The sequence below is a fragment of the Manis javanica genome, chromosome 2 (assembly GCF_040802235.1).
Source record: "Manis javanica isolate MJ-LG chromosome 2, MJ_LKY, whole genome shotgun sequence".
In the NCBI taxonomy this organism is placed as follows: domain Eukaryota; kingdom Metazoa; phylum Chordata; class Mammalia; order Pholidota; family Manidae; genus Manis; species Manis javanica.
In genome coordinates this window covers 149,902,042-149,915,592 of record NC_133157.1, presented here as the reverse complement: position 1 = coordinate 149,915,592, position 13,551 = coordinate 149,902,042, and the positions used below count along the sequence as shown (strand labels likewise).

Below are 13,551 nucleotides of genomic sequence, written 5' to 3'. Positions count from 1 at the left end.
AATTAATTGGAACGTAGATAGAAAACCAATATATTGTGCTGTAAGTCTGAATATATTAGACATCAAAGAATAAAGAGTAAATTACCTTTAAAATGGGATGTTTTGCATAACTTTATTATTGACATCTTGAATGCATAAAATGCACATATTTGAAATGTGTTTAGTTACATTAACTAACTGACATAATAGTATATAGTCACATTAGTAATAGATTGCTCTTTTATTAATTACTCTAGGAAACAGTGAGAAGATGGAAAAATTCTTCTCCATTACAGCATGCTTTACAGGGCTGTTCACCAGCCTAGTATGGCAGAGGAATTATGGCTGCATTACAATTTATTGCTTCTCGTTGGCCTCTTTTCTCTAATAGAAGTATCTTTCACAGAAATACCCCCTCTCCCACCTTTTTTTGAGGTAGTCATTTTCATCTTCACAATAAAAAGGGACTGTTAAAGGTCACCCTATCCTAACCCCATAGGTACCTAATTACTCAAAACGGAGCAAACAATAGTGATGGGGGTGGTGGGGAAGGAAGAGGAGGCAGCTTTATGGCTGAAAGCTTCATACTCGATCACATTCAACAACAGTGAGAAACGATGTGCATGTGCGGACATTACAAGCAGTCTTATCGTTGGCCTTTGTTATTCTTTACCAAGGGCTGCAAAGGGACTTGAAACTCTAAATTGCCTCCCTACCTACGCCAATATCCACATGGTCTTGAAAATCCTTCCCTTTTATATAACTGCTCTGTTATCCTGGGATATTCTTTTACTTATGATAATGATCAGGTGTTTTGATTCTCTTAGAGACATCCCTTATGATTTCTACACCTAAATGGTATACAGAGAAACACCCATATTATTTGCACCTTTCTCAATTTAAATATAAATGTTTAACCCCTGTCAGACATCTGTTTGGTCTAACCTGAAAGTTCCAAAAATCAGAAGACATCGTAGGTATAAACAAACTTAGAGGCATGTTGTTTTTTTCCTTAGATTTCCTAGGTCAATAGTATCTGCAATAAGAGGCAGGGTATTTACCCTCAACCCAATTATTATTGGTAATGCTTTATCATACAAAATAATTTAAAAGATAAAAGATTCTTCTGCTTAATTTAGAACTACCAGTTATTTCTTTTTTGTTGTTGTTACCTTGTATTTTTTATTGAAGTATAGTTGACATACTATATTATATTAGTTCCAGGCATACAACATATTGATTTATATATATTACAAAGTGATCCCCATTATAAATCCAGTTACCACCTGTCACCATACAAAGTTGTTACATATTATTGACTATATACCCTATTCTGTACATTGTATCCCCATGTCTTTTTATTTAATAACTAGAAGTTTGTACCTTTTAGTCCCAGTCCCCTATTTTACCCACCGCCCACTCCTTTTCCCTCTGGCAACTACCACATTGTTCTTGGGACCTATGAGTTTGTTTCTGTTTTACTTGTTCATTCCTTTTAGTTTTTAGATTCTACATGCAAGTGAAGTCATATGGTATTTGTCTTTCTCTGACTTGTTTCAATTAGCATAACACCCTCTTGGTCTATCCATGTCATTGCAAATGGAGAGACTTCATTCTTCATGGCAGAGTAATATTCCATTGTGTACCTATACATCTTTATTCATTCACCTACTGATGGACACTTAGGTTACTTCCTTATCTTGGCTACTGTAAATAATGCTGCAATGAATATAGGGGTGCATGTATGTATTTTCAGCTTAGTGTTTTATTTTCTTCAGATAAATACCAAGAAATGGAATTGCTGGATCACATAGAACTACCAGTTATTTTTTAAGAGAGACAATCAACTCCACATTTCAGCTTTATATTGCCTTCATGATATGGGGGATATGAGTAACATTTTCAAGAAAACAAAATAATAAAAATTTTATTTATAAAATGTTAGCTTTGTAAAGTAATTTGTAAGAAAATAGCATTTAGCTCTGTAATGTTTCAAAACCAGTAATAGAACAGAGCCTTGATTCTCACTGATTTTAAGGACTTAGAATAGTAAAGGAAAATAATGCTATGAACTATTCCCAGGATTTGAAGAAACTTTAAAATTCATCTAGTTCAATGCCCATCTGATGTTAAAATTCCCTAATAGCCTCACCACACCCCTTCAAAAAGTTGCTTGATATCTCTCTTTTCCAATTCATCCCTACACATACTGCAATCTATCTTTTCTCTCAGTAACCAAAGATCCCAGGATGATGATATAACTTATTATCCAAATTTAGACATTAAGGGGCACTAATAATAATAATGATGCTGGAACAAGGCACAAACTGGGATAATTCCAAGCAAACCAGAGAAATGATCATTCTACTAGTGCGTTACCTTTTTGTTGCTACATCCAATACACAAATTTCAGCACCTGTTATGGGTGACCTTTATCAGTATTTGATGTTGATAACTTCACCCTTCTTAAAACTCTCTCTCCCATTGTCTCATGCTTCCCTATGATTCCAGACACCCTGATTTTTCTCCTGGCCTTCTGTCCATTCCTGTTCAGTCTTCTTTTTCCATCCTCACCACTACAGTGTGGCAGTGTGGTGTTTTTCAAGATCCTGCACCATGATTTAACCACTACATGTACTATAACTTCAGTCCATAGCCCTGTCTTGGTCTTCAGGCTATACAGCCAACTGCCTACTGAACACCCCCACTTAGATGTCCCCAAGACACCACAAATTCAGTATGTTCAAAACAACTAATCATAGTTCCTCATCCTGAATTTGCTTCCCCACCTCAATCTCTTAGTGACTGAGCATCTTTTGGGCAGTTTTCCACACTAGAAACCTGGGGTCAACATTATTCTGCCCTCTTCTTTATGGCCCACTTCCAGACAATTACTTCCGTAATGTATCTCAGATCTGCCCAGCTTTGTTCGTCCATTGTCACTGCCTGGTTTAGACCCCACCACCCCTCATCTGCTCAGTGCTGCAGTACTCTCCCTACAGTACCCCTGCAGCCAATCGTGCCCTTTTCCAGTCCATTCTCTGTATTATAATTGAAATCTGCACGTCACACCTTGATTGACATTGATCAATAGCTTCCAGTCATCCCAGGATAAAGTATAAAATTATGTAACATGGCTTCGCCTTCCAGCCCCTACCTGTCTCTCCAGACTTACTGTCCAGCCATGCAGCCACACTGAACCCCTTGCAGTGACTTCTCACCAGTGTGGGCCTTGGCAAAAGCTGCTCTCTCTGCCTGTAATGACCACTAATTGACTCCTTTTTGCCCTTCAGGTGTCATCCTGGGGAATCATTTTTTTCTAGGAAACCCTCCCTGGCCTTCAGAGGTCACTGGTAGCCCCACAGCCCCAACTACATCACATTTTATTGCCATTTTCATCTCTCTTTACTCTGAACTCTTTGCAGAGAAGAGCTGGATCTCATTCATCTGTGTATCCCCAACACAGTGCCTGGCACAAGGAGGGTTATCTCTGTGAGCTTCAGTGCCTGAAACAGTGCTTGCCATGAAGTAAGTGCTCAATAAATCTATATAGAATAAATTAATAAACAGAGTGTCAAAATGTTGTTTCAATGAGTAAATGGTTTCCCCTTCTGCTTGGGTACCTCTAGGACTATCTTTCTTAAATGGTGGTGTTGCAGCTGATTTTAATTTCCTTCCTCATCTACAAAGTATTTTTTTATCCTAGAACAACTTAGCCTAGGCACATTGTACTTCAAACCACTGCCTCCCTGAAGCATGCTGGGAGAATTTCACTGTTCCAAGCCATGGCACAGGGTGCTTAGAGCATGTTATAGCAGTGGCTTGTCCCCTACAGATTTAAAGTTGCTGGGAGCAAGCTATTTACCTTACAGTTCAGGGAACTCAACAATGTTTCTGAGATAAATTACTACAGGTTCAAGGGGAAAGTTGAGGTTGCAATTTTCATGATGCATACAGCTATACCTCCAATCTGTAATATCTGAAATAAATTTGCCTCAATCTGTATCTTTATTCTGTGCTCAGCATACAGTAGAAGTTTCTGCAGAGAATACCAAAGCAAGGGTTACTGGATTTCATACTTAGGATGAAATATTTTCCATTAAAGGCAAATCCTTTATTTCAGTAATTTGAATAGACTGCTATCAAATAACAACTTCAACTGATAATTTCTAAGGCACTAAAAATGCTGTGCTATATAAGAATTTTCTCTCGGACAAATTATTTTTAATCAACTGTAATCTTTTGTTCACATGGACTTGATTCTCATTCAACCTTTCTGAATTGTCAAACAAGTAAGGAAAGACACATTGGACTTGGTATCACATGAAGTAGGAAAGATTTTCTGTCCTGGTGTATTGATAATAATAATAGTTTTAATTTATTACTTATAACTGCATTTATTCTTCAAATATGGTATTCTGGGCACTTGCATACTCTTTTTATATATTATGTTATTTAATACTTAGAACCACTGTATGAAAAGAGTATATTATTGTCCCCACTTTTCAGATGAGAAACTCAGGCATAGAGAGGTTAAATGACTTTCCCAAGGTCACACAGCTACTAAGAAGAAGAAACAGAATTCAAGTGAATAATCTTTCTCCATTTCCATGTTCTTTACTGCTATGCTGTTCTGCCTCTCATATGTAGCAGAGAGGTTCTACTATTTACTAATTAAGACTTAGGTGACCTTCAGCAAGTCACCTTCCCTCTCAGAACCTCACTCTGCTTCCCTAAAACCATTCCACATTTACAATTCTACGTACCTATATATGACTAAGGGGTTAACAGACATTCTTAGGTAGCTTCATAACATTCATTACAGATGTCCAGTTATCATCTTGTTCTTGTTTCTTCATTGGAAGATGACTGAAGTCATCTAAAATCTAGCTGTCTATGCCTTTTCTAGGCATAACATTTTGCTCTTGTTTTATGTATTTTCCTTTGATTAAACACCACATCAAAGACCCTGACATTCTATTTGATACTTTGCCACCCATAGCTGACTGCCAAGCTTGACCTAGGCTTTGAAATGCTTGACAACCAAAAAGGGCAGTTAGGTAAATTCCTGTGAGCTTCAAAAACTACCATTCCCATTGCTGGGTGGGTCCCAGATGATTCTTCATTTAGAGATCATTCCAAATATGTGGACAGTAACTTGCCATGCTCTCTGGGGAGCCCAAGGCAGAAACTAGCTTCCACTTCTAATCCATGCTTTTTCTGGTGAACTAGAAATTTAGGTAGTGGTATTTTTCTTGAGGGGGAGGAAAGAAGAATCTCCATATCATGATATTTGTAATCATGGCATCCACAGATTCAAGATTCATATTTCATCTTGTTTCCATTAGCAAAAAATCTGTTTGTGTATTTCCTCATACAGAATTCAGTCTTAAGAAAGTGTATTTGCACACACACCCACACCTAGTACTTACGAACCAAGGAGTCTAAGTGGAAAAATCATTTTAAGAAGTATAATAATCCAAATCAAATCCATTTTGGTTATTTCATAATCTATTTTCTCATTCATTTCATTATCTTCTGAAACACACATTATAAACAAGTAGTAGGAATCAGAATAATAGCCATGTCTTGTCTATAAATATGTACATGTGTATATGCACTATTTCAGAGCATTTTACATCAATTATCTTTTTTTTTCCATTGTTACAATGATCCTGCAATAGGGAGAAGGAAGAGAATTCCCTGAGCGATGCTTAGTATCATGTGAATAATGTAGGTAGAAGTGCTTTGGAAATGAAAAGCTCCATTTTACATTTACTGCACTATTCTTGTTGATATTATACTTTTGTTGTCTCCAGGTAAATAAAGGGGTATTGAGGCCTGGAACCAGTAAACTTTTAGCTTAAAATCAGATAATAAGCATGTTAAATTGGGGGAGAAAACAAACAAATATTTGTTGAGTGTTTGTGTTTTGATGTTCTGTGCTTTGACGTTCTGTGATTTAATCTCCACACCAACCCTTAAAGCTAGTTTATAACTTATTAGATGAAAGGATAAATCTAAGATTTAGATAGATCAAGCATAGCTGTTAGAATGAAGATTCATACCCATGTCTACCTGACCCAAAGCCCATGTTTTGTCCGTGACCTTTCACTGCCTCTGAGAGAATGCTTCTCCTACATCACTGTGGGTACCGGCACCCTCACCATCATTCACTCACACAGCAGGCACTCACTCTCACCTCACCAAGCCTAAAGATGTCATGTTGTAACATTGGCCAGACCTGGGAAGAAAAGGGTACATTATTGTCATGATGAGAAAGGTAAAATCTATAAAGCCTAAATATTGCTTGAAATATAAGAACAACAACTAATGAATAATACCTCAAATACTTACTGCTTCTGGATGTTGTTGGAAATACAAAGAAAATTTTAAGTACACATAAATTTAAATTAATATAAATATAAATTTTAATTAATATAAAATGAGAAGCTGTACCCATATTTGTTTCAAGGGCTTCTCTGATAAGAAAAAGATGAAAAATGAATCTCAGGAATAAAACTTTCCATATGAAAATCTAATCAAATACTTGATCAGTGTTTGTGTTATATTTCCAAATTTTAAATGTATATTGAATTAGGTTAAACCTTATGGATCTTCACCTTTCTAAAATCTCACTTCAAGATTTTTAACTGAATATGCTTTTCCCCTAGGAATGCTGAAAGGAATTTTTATAATGAATGAAATAAAAATAGATGCTGCTGATACATCTAGACTGAAATTGAAAATCACAGTGAGCATAAACCTTTCTTTTTTAGTACAACTCTATTTGAGATCTTTCCTGAAAGATGATATGCTCCCTTACTGCCAGTGGAGCCTACATTTAAGTATCTGAGTTTGGTTGATTACAACATTTTTTGGTGCTGACCAAAAAAAGACTCTTTTTTCCAAATGATGAATTTGAGATTGAACATTAGAGCTTGTAGGACTTCTCTGCATTAAGTGCTGGCGAAGGAACGTTAAGTCCTATGAGTCACAGATTGGCTCCCAACCCACTGACTTTCTCTCAAACATTAGCCAACTTGCAGATATGAACTATCTACACCAAGGACAGGGAGAAGAGTCTAGAAGGATAAAGGAGAGACCTTTAATCATCTGAAAGTGCAGCATGACCAGAATTTAGACCTTGGCTCACAGTCAACTTTCCATCACCTTTAGCTCAATCCTAGCCCTGGGCTTACCCTTACCACATAAATATTCATTAGGTAGACTCCCTCAGCTCCCTTTAAAATAGCAACTAAGCGTACAGTCATCTACTCCCATTTGCTCTTGCTCTTAAGAAAGATAAAAGTAAATTGGAATGAGGTCTATCAGAGTAGAGACACTGAGAACTTCTGCCCAAATCAGATGTCAGATCAAAATCAGAATAGGGTGGGACTCAGAACAAGTAGACCTATTTGACAGAAGATTGTGTTCTGAATTCTAGAACAAAAAAAAAAGACTTTTTTTTAGGTTTGCTTTGCAATAAATAATGCAAGAAGTTGAAGAGAAAGGCAACTTGTAAGGACAGCATGAGATTTTCTGCCTCCTATCTTAGGTAGAAAAGTGTTTAAAGTAGTGTTTACCTTACACTTCATTGTGTTTTAAATAAAGACAATCTATAGGGAAAAGAATGAGACACAAAAAATTAAACTGGAATGTTTTTCAATGCCATTAAAGTATCCCCATAAGAAGACATTGGCAGTCAATGCCCCAATTTAAAATTTAATTTTAGTTGTGCTTCTTAAAAGAATAAATGGGCGTGGAAGAAACAAACACTTGACTCTTCTGTCATCAAGGGACTTTCTCTAAGAAAAGACCCCTTTTTGAGAAACAGGATCTGGAGGAATATAAGAAAGGCAGGGCTCACCCAAAGACTGCCACTAAATCCACTTGCCCCCTTCTACCCTTGGGGTCTTCCCCGCCATGTCTATGTGACTGGGACCCTTCTGGATGTGAAGGGGCAGACGATGACAGCAACAGAAATCAGAGTTATAAAAACTACCTGGTGAAAGTGAAACACAGCCAGGTACAGATGAGTGAGGTGGGAGGAAAGGGGCTATTTGTACAACTTTCTCCTCAACTAGAGCTATGATTTCTGAACTATCTGAACTATTGCCTCAGAACTTGGAGCAGTTTTTATTTTGTTTAAGTGTGTGTGTCATTATTTAATAATGAGACATAACTGTGGGAATATTAAAAAAGAGGAAAACTGTTCTTTATTGTTGCTTCTCAAATCACGGTCCAGGGTTCAGGACCACCAACAGCACCCACGAGCTTGTTAGGAATGCAGGATGTCAGGACCCACCCAGACATGCTGAATGCAGAGCATAATCTCCAGGCAATTTGTACACACATTTATCTTTAAGAAGCACTAGGTCTACAGGATTTTCGCAATGAATCAAGAGGATTGAGAAGGTAGGTTAATTACCTGAGGTCAGAGCTCACACAGTCTGTGGAGAGCGGTGCTACTTTGCCCAAGAGTAGAATAAAAGCCTTTCTCCAATAAAGTGTTCACTCCTTTCAGAGTAGCAGCACTCATAAAGACTTATCAGATCACCCTATTAATTGTTTTCACATATGCTTGTGTGTGCTCTCTATATAAATCAGAAATAATAAAGAAAGGAAGGCGGAGGAAGCAATAGAAGGTGGGAGAAAGGGAAGGAAGAAAAGAAAAAGGAAAGAGAAGAATCTCACGTTTTATTCCTTTTGTTTTATTGTGACCATACATCAGGCCTTTTACTCATAGAACCTGTGTTTTGAGGCCCAACCACCATTCCCAAAGCAACAACTTCCGTCCTACGTCTTCCCAAAGTACAAAATAATGGACATTGAATACACAATGTACTTGACTCATGTAAAGGTATGGAACTTGATGTAAGAAATTTGAACAACAACAGTTGAATTGATGCAATGTTATTTTAAGGAGAAGAGATGTAGAGAGCAGTCTGCACAATATCTATGAATTGGAGATTTGGCTAAACATGTCCAGAAACCAGAAATGTCCAGGAACATCTCAAATACATATGGGCAAATCCTGCTAGCTCAGAGGTCAAGAGGAAGAAAATCTCAAAGAAAATTAGTCTCCCAACACAGAAATCTTTCTCTGATATTCCCTGTCACATGATAATATATAATGTGTTACCTGGGTTACCTGACCCCAGAAGGTATGATAAAGGGCTCTGAGAGGCAGCAAAGGCGGTGCAGAATAATGAATTTATTCATTGAATAAGAGGTTTTTTTTTAATTGGAAGGAGAGTGACCAGTTGGTTTCCATATCCATGAAGAATCAAACCAAGAAAAATTACCTTAAACTATGAAAAACTTGGATTGGAAGTTAAGTGCAGTTTTCTCTAGAGAGATATAACACTTGGGTCTGACATTAGGGGCTGCAGACTTAAAGTAATTCCTACTGTGGATCTTCTGGAAAAAACTTATCCCAGTGGAATCTGGATAAAATGAGTAATCATCCAAATAGCAAAATTTGGGAGAAGGATGTAATGGGGAAAATGTCTCTCTTTGCAATGTTGAGGGGGTATTTTGGGCTAACTGCATGTGACTAAACTTCATATTTTGTATACCCATCATGCTGTGTTGCCTCCTCTTTCTGAGTCACCACATAACAGGAAAGCAGAAAAGACCCAAGTCAGCCTGAATCTACTTACTAAGGATGGCTGTGCTCCCAAGGAGTGTGTAAAGCCATGAATAGACTTCTCAAGATTAACAAGGTGTACCTTTTGCAAAGCCTACAGAAGCGAGCAGACACCACCACCATCTGAAGAGTTTCAAGTTCCCTTTTGGAAAATGAAGGACCTTACAGCTTTATACTCCATGATTCTAAAGGGTGTGCCCCTCTGCGAGAATGTCTACAAAAGTGTATGATCCCCCTCTGCTGGAAAACATGCTTTCCATTCACCTTTAAATCCATAATAAAAACGAGAAGGGTCTGTTATTGAAAATACGAAGAAAGTAAAATAGTCTTGGTAGAAAAAATAAATAAAAGAGAAAGCCAGGATAAGGAACACCCTATAAAAAAACACCAAGCTCAGCATATCAGGCAGAGCGAGGCATCACTTCTGAGACAGTTGCCTGTAAATCTCAGTGAGGCAGCACTGTTTTGAATTTTCCAGCCTCAGGAAATTGTATGAAGCACAGGAAGACAGCAGCATTGGAGGCTGAGGATTCCTGGCAGAGTTTCTGGAATTTAGTGAGTTTCTGGTTTGAAACAGCTAGAACTGGCAATATGTACACTTTTTTAAATTGTCTGGGCTGAACCATTTGCTGCAGACAGATAAAGCAGTTTTAAGAATCTCATTGCTTGGGACTTCAGAGTTCCTGCTTACTACGGATATTACCAGTCAAAGGACAGTATGTAGATGACCATATTTTCTTCCTCTCTAAAATCCATTTCACCAAATATTTTCACTAGTTGTCTTGGTTTCAGTTCAAAAGTGAGTAAATTTTAGAGGCATATAGAATTATGCCAATATTTATGTAATTAACAGCAATAAGTAACTTTTGATAAGTCCCACTATTCTTCATTCAAGGAGAGTATTTGGTGTGAATTTTTCCTCAAAATTTCTTTAGGATACTTGTTTGTGACTATTCTTTATTTTTGACAATGTGTCTCATGATTCGTAAAGCTGCTTTAGATAAAACTTGCTTTACTGCCTCTTTTTCTTTTTAAAGAGGCAGAATAAATGTTCAAGGGTGATTTTTAAATGAACCTTTTCTGTCCTCTGGTTTAAACCTGATTGTTACATGTGACATGATATTGTTTCCCCATATTAAATATGACCCATCTCATTTTTAATTAGAATTTTGATTTTATGATTTAAAAATCCCAATAGCTAGTTATTCAGTAATAGTTGATTAAATGGGTACTTACCAAAAGATTTTTATTTATGACATGCTCAGGCACTTATTTTCGGATATTTGTTAGGTCTTATAAAACAGAAGATCCTGGCTAAATTAAAGAGGAGCTGTGACTTGGGCTTGGACCTTTAAGATATTTGAAAGATATTCCAACTTCCCTTCAGCTGACATAGAAAATGATAGCACTCTAAAAGCAGAGCTTGGTTAGAACAGTTACATAAAATGCCTTTTTGATTTCTGCACTCTAGTACCCTTCACTATTATAGGAAAATGATGTTATCGCCTGATTACTGAGAAAGCACACAAAAATTTCACCCTCCAAATCTGAGTCAGTCCTTGACTAGGAATGAACAAAGCCAGACCATCTGCTCTGAATATCATTACTACTTTGGACATTTGGGGAAAGGATCTATCTCTCTGCTTCAAAGAGAGGTTTCCAATTGGAAAATTGAAATAAGTAGACAGTAAGAGACATTTAAACAAATTACACTTTCCAGTGAGAGCCACATTTGTTAGATTTTTATCATCACCATCACTTTTTCACTCTGGCTACAGAGTTAATCTTTGGGATCTCCATTTTACAAGACATTTCAGTAAAAAACTTAATTCCAGAGTTTCTGCAATAAACCCTTAGGAAGAAAAACCGCGTGTGGGTGAATATGAGTCATCAATCACCCCCACCCTGCTTCCTGGTGATTCTCCATTGGAAAGCCAGAAACACGGATTGAGCTTCTGTGTCTGTTTTACTGGAATAACTCCAGGCCATGTTAATTTCCTGAACTAAACAATCTCTAATCTGCTGAAAGGCAGCTGGCTAACTGCTGGTGTCTGGCAATTACCCCATCTGCCCCCTCTGCCTAGGGTCTCTCTCTCCTGTCTTCACTTTTCCTTTCTCTCAGGCAGGCGTCTCTCTTTGTTTTCGGGGTGTCCTCCATCTGAACTTTCCTTCCTATGCCTGAAAAACTTGGGCTCCTTTCCTCAACCCTGCGGACCTCGGGCTTTGTCTGAGTGACAAACACAGTTGTGTTGGCTGTAGTTACGGCGCTGGTGGTGGTAGAGCATGACGGTGATGGTGGAAATGGGGGTGCAGATGGGGTAAAGGAGCGCAGGCTGCGTGGCGCCGGTGGCAGAAGGGTGGACCGCGAAGGCGTGCAGAGGGGTGCGGGAGAGAGGAGTGAGGAGGGATTGCAGATGGGAGCTGTCCACGCACCGAAGTGCTGAAACGCCGCAGCCATGGTATCGCAAGAACGGGAGGGAAAGGCAAGGAGGCGCGGCAAACACAGAAAGGAGAAAAAAGGCAACAAATACCTTCACACGGCCGCTCAGCCTTGCTTTGGGAATGTGTTTCTGCAGGTGTCTTCGCTGCTGAGCTGAGTGGGTGAGATCGCCTATTCTGGCAGGTTCGGGCTCAGATTTCTCTAGAATGCTGTGAATGAGAGCTCAGGCTCCACGGGGCTCTGGTTATGGTGGGAGGGGTGTGCGCCCGAGACTCCTTCTATACCGAGACGGGCTTTCCCCTGGGTCCTAAATGCCTCCACACCGTTGCTCTCCCCTGTTCCGTCAAGACAATACAGAGAATTATTGTAATTTTGTAACATTTGAGACAAAAAGTAGTGGCACCGTCACACACAAACACAAGCACACAGAATCAACCTTAAAAACAGGATCTTTCAAACCGATTAATGCAATCTCTGAGACAGACCCGTGTGTTAGTGTGTGTGTGTGTGTGTAAATTTAACAGATGAGAAAGTATCACGGACCTATGGGGAAAAGGATGGATTATTTTATTAACAAATTGGGGTAATAAAATGAACTGTTTGGAACAGGCTCAAATTAAAGCCTCCTCGCACCAAAATTAATTCCACATAGATAACAGCATTACATAAAGCATTACATAAATCACAGAAGAAAAATCACAAATCAATCACAGAAAGCAAATCACAAAACAAAATCACAAAGAAAAAAGATCATATGTTCTTGTGCATAAAAATATTTTTGATGTAAAAATATCATAAAAGCATAAGTATAAATGGCCACTTGGAAAAAACTGCAACATATATGTTTCATGAATAAAATACCTCACACATCAAAAAAAAAACCCATTCACAGTTTAAGAGGAGAAAAAGGAAGAGCAAATGACAAAGAATTCACTAAAAAGGTGAATGCATAATAACCCTATTTTAAAAAATCAACCTAACCAATAAACAGAGATATGTAATTTAAAAGAGCACTGAGGTGCAGTTTTGGCTGAGGTTTTAAATCTATTTAATATCTCATATTATTGCAATAATAGTGAAAAAATGTAACCATTTTTACATTTCTGTTTTACAGCGTATATCAACTGTGATAAAATATACATGCATATAAACCCAATAATTCCACTTTATGCATCTTATCCTTAGCATATAATCAGATATGCAGATAAAGATTTATGTATATAAACTGAATTTATGATCATAGAATTTTCAAAAATAATGGAAGTATTAAAATCATATATAGTCTATAATATTTGTAGCTATTAAAATGTTTTGAAGACTATTAAAAAGAAAAAAATACAAAATGTAAGAAAAGCAAGATATCAAATACAGTAATTGCCTCTCGATTATCAAATTGATAAGATCACAGGATGACAGGATGGGATTACACATAAATTGCTATTTATCAAATTGGACAACTTGATTTTTTCTTACATATATT

At 37.6% G+C, this 13,551-nt stretch overlaps 1 protein-coding gene across 1 annotated transcript in view; it reads right to left on the bottom strand.

Moving 5' to 3' along the window:
• The window catches only part of CLVS1 (clavesin 1), a 146,662-nt gene extending 134,262 nt beyond the window's left edge, over nucleotides 1-12,400 (bottom strand). Inside the window, exon 1 of the mRNA XM_073229589.1 lies at nucleotides 12,163-12,400. The gene's annotated coding sequence lies outside the window, so the exon portion shown is untranslated. The remainder of the gene's footprint in view (nucleotides 1-12,162) is intronic.
• Nucleotides 12,401-13,551: the final 1,151 nt, after the last annotated feature.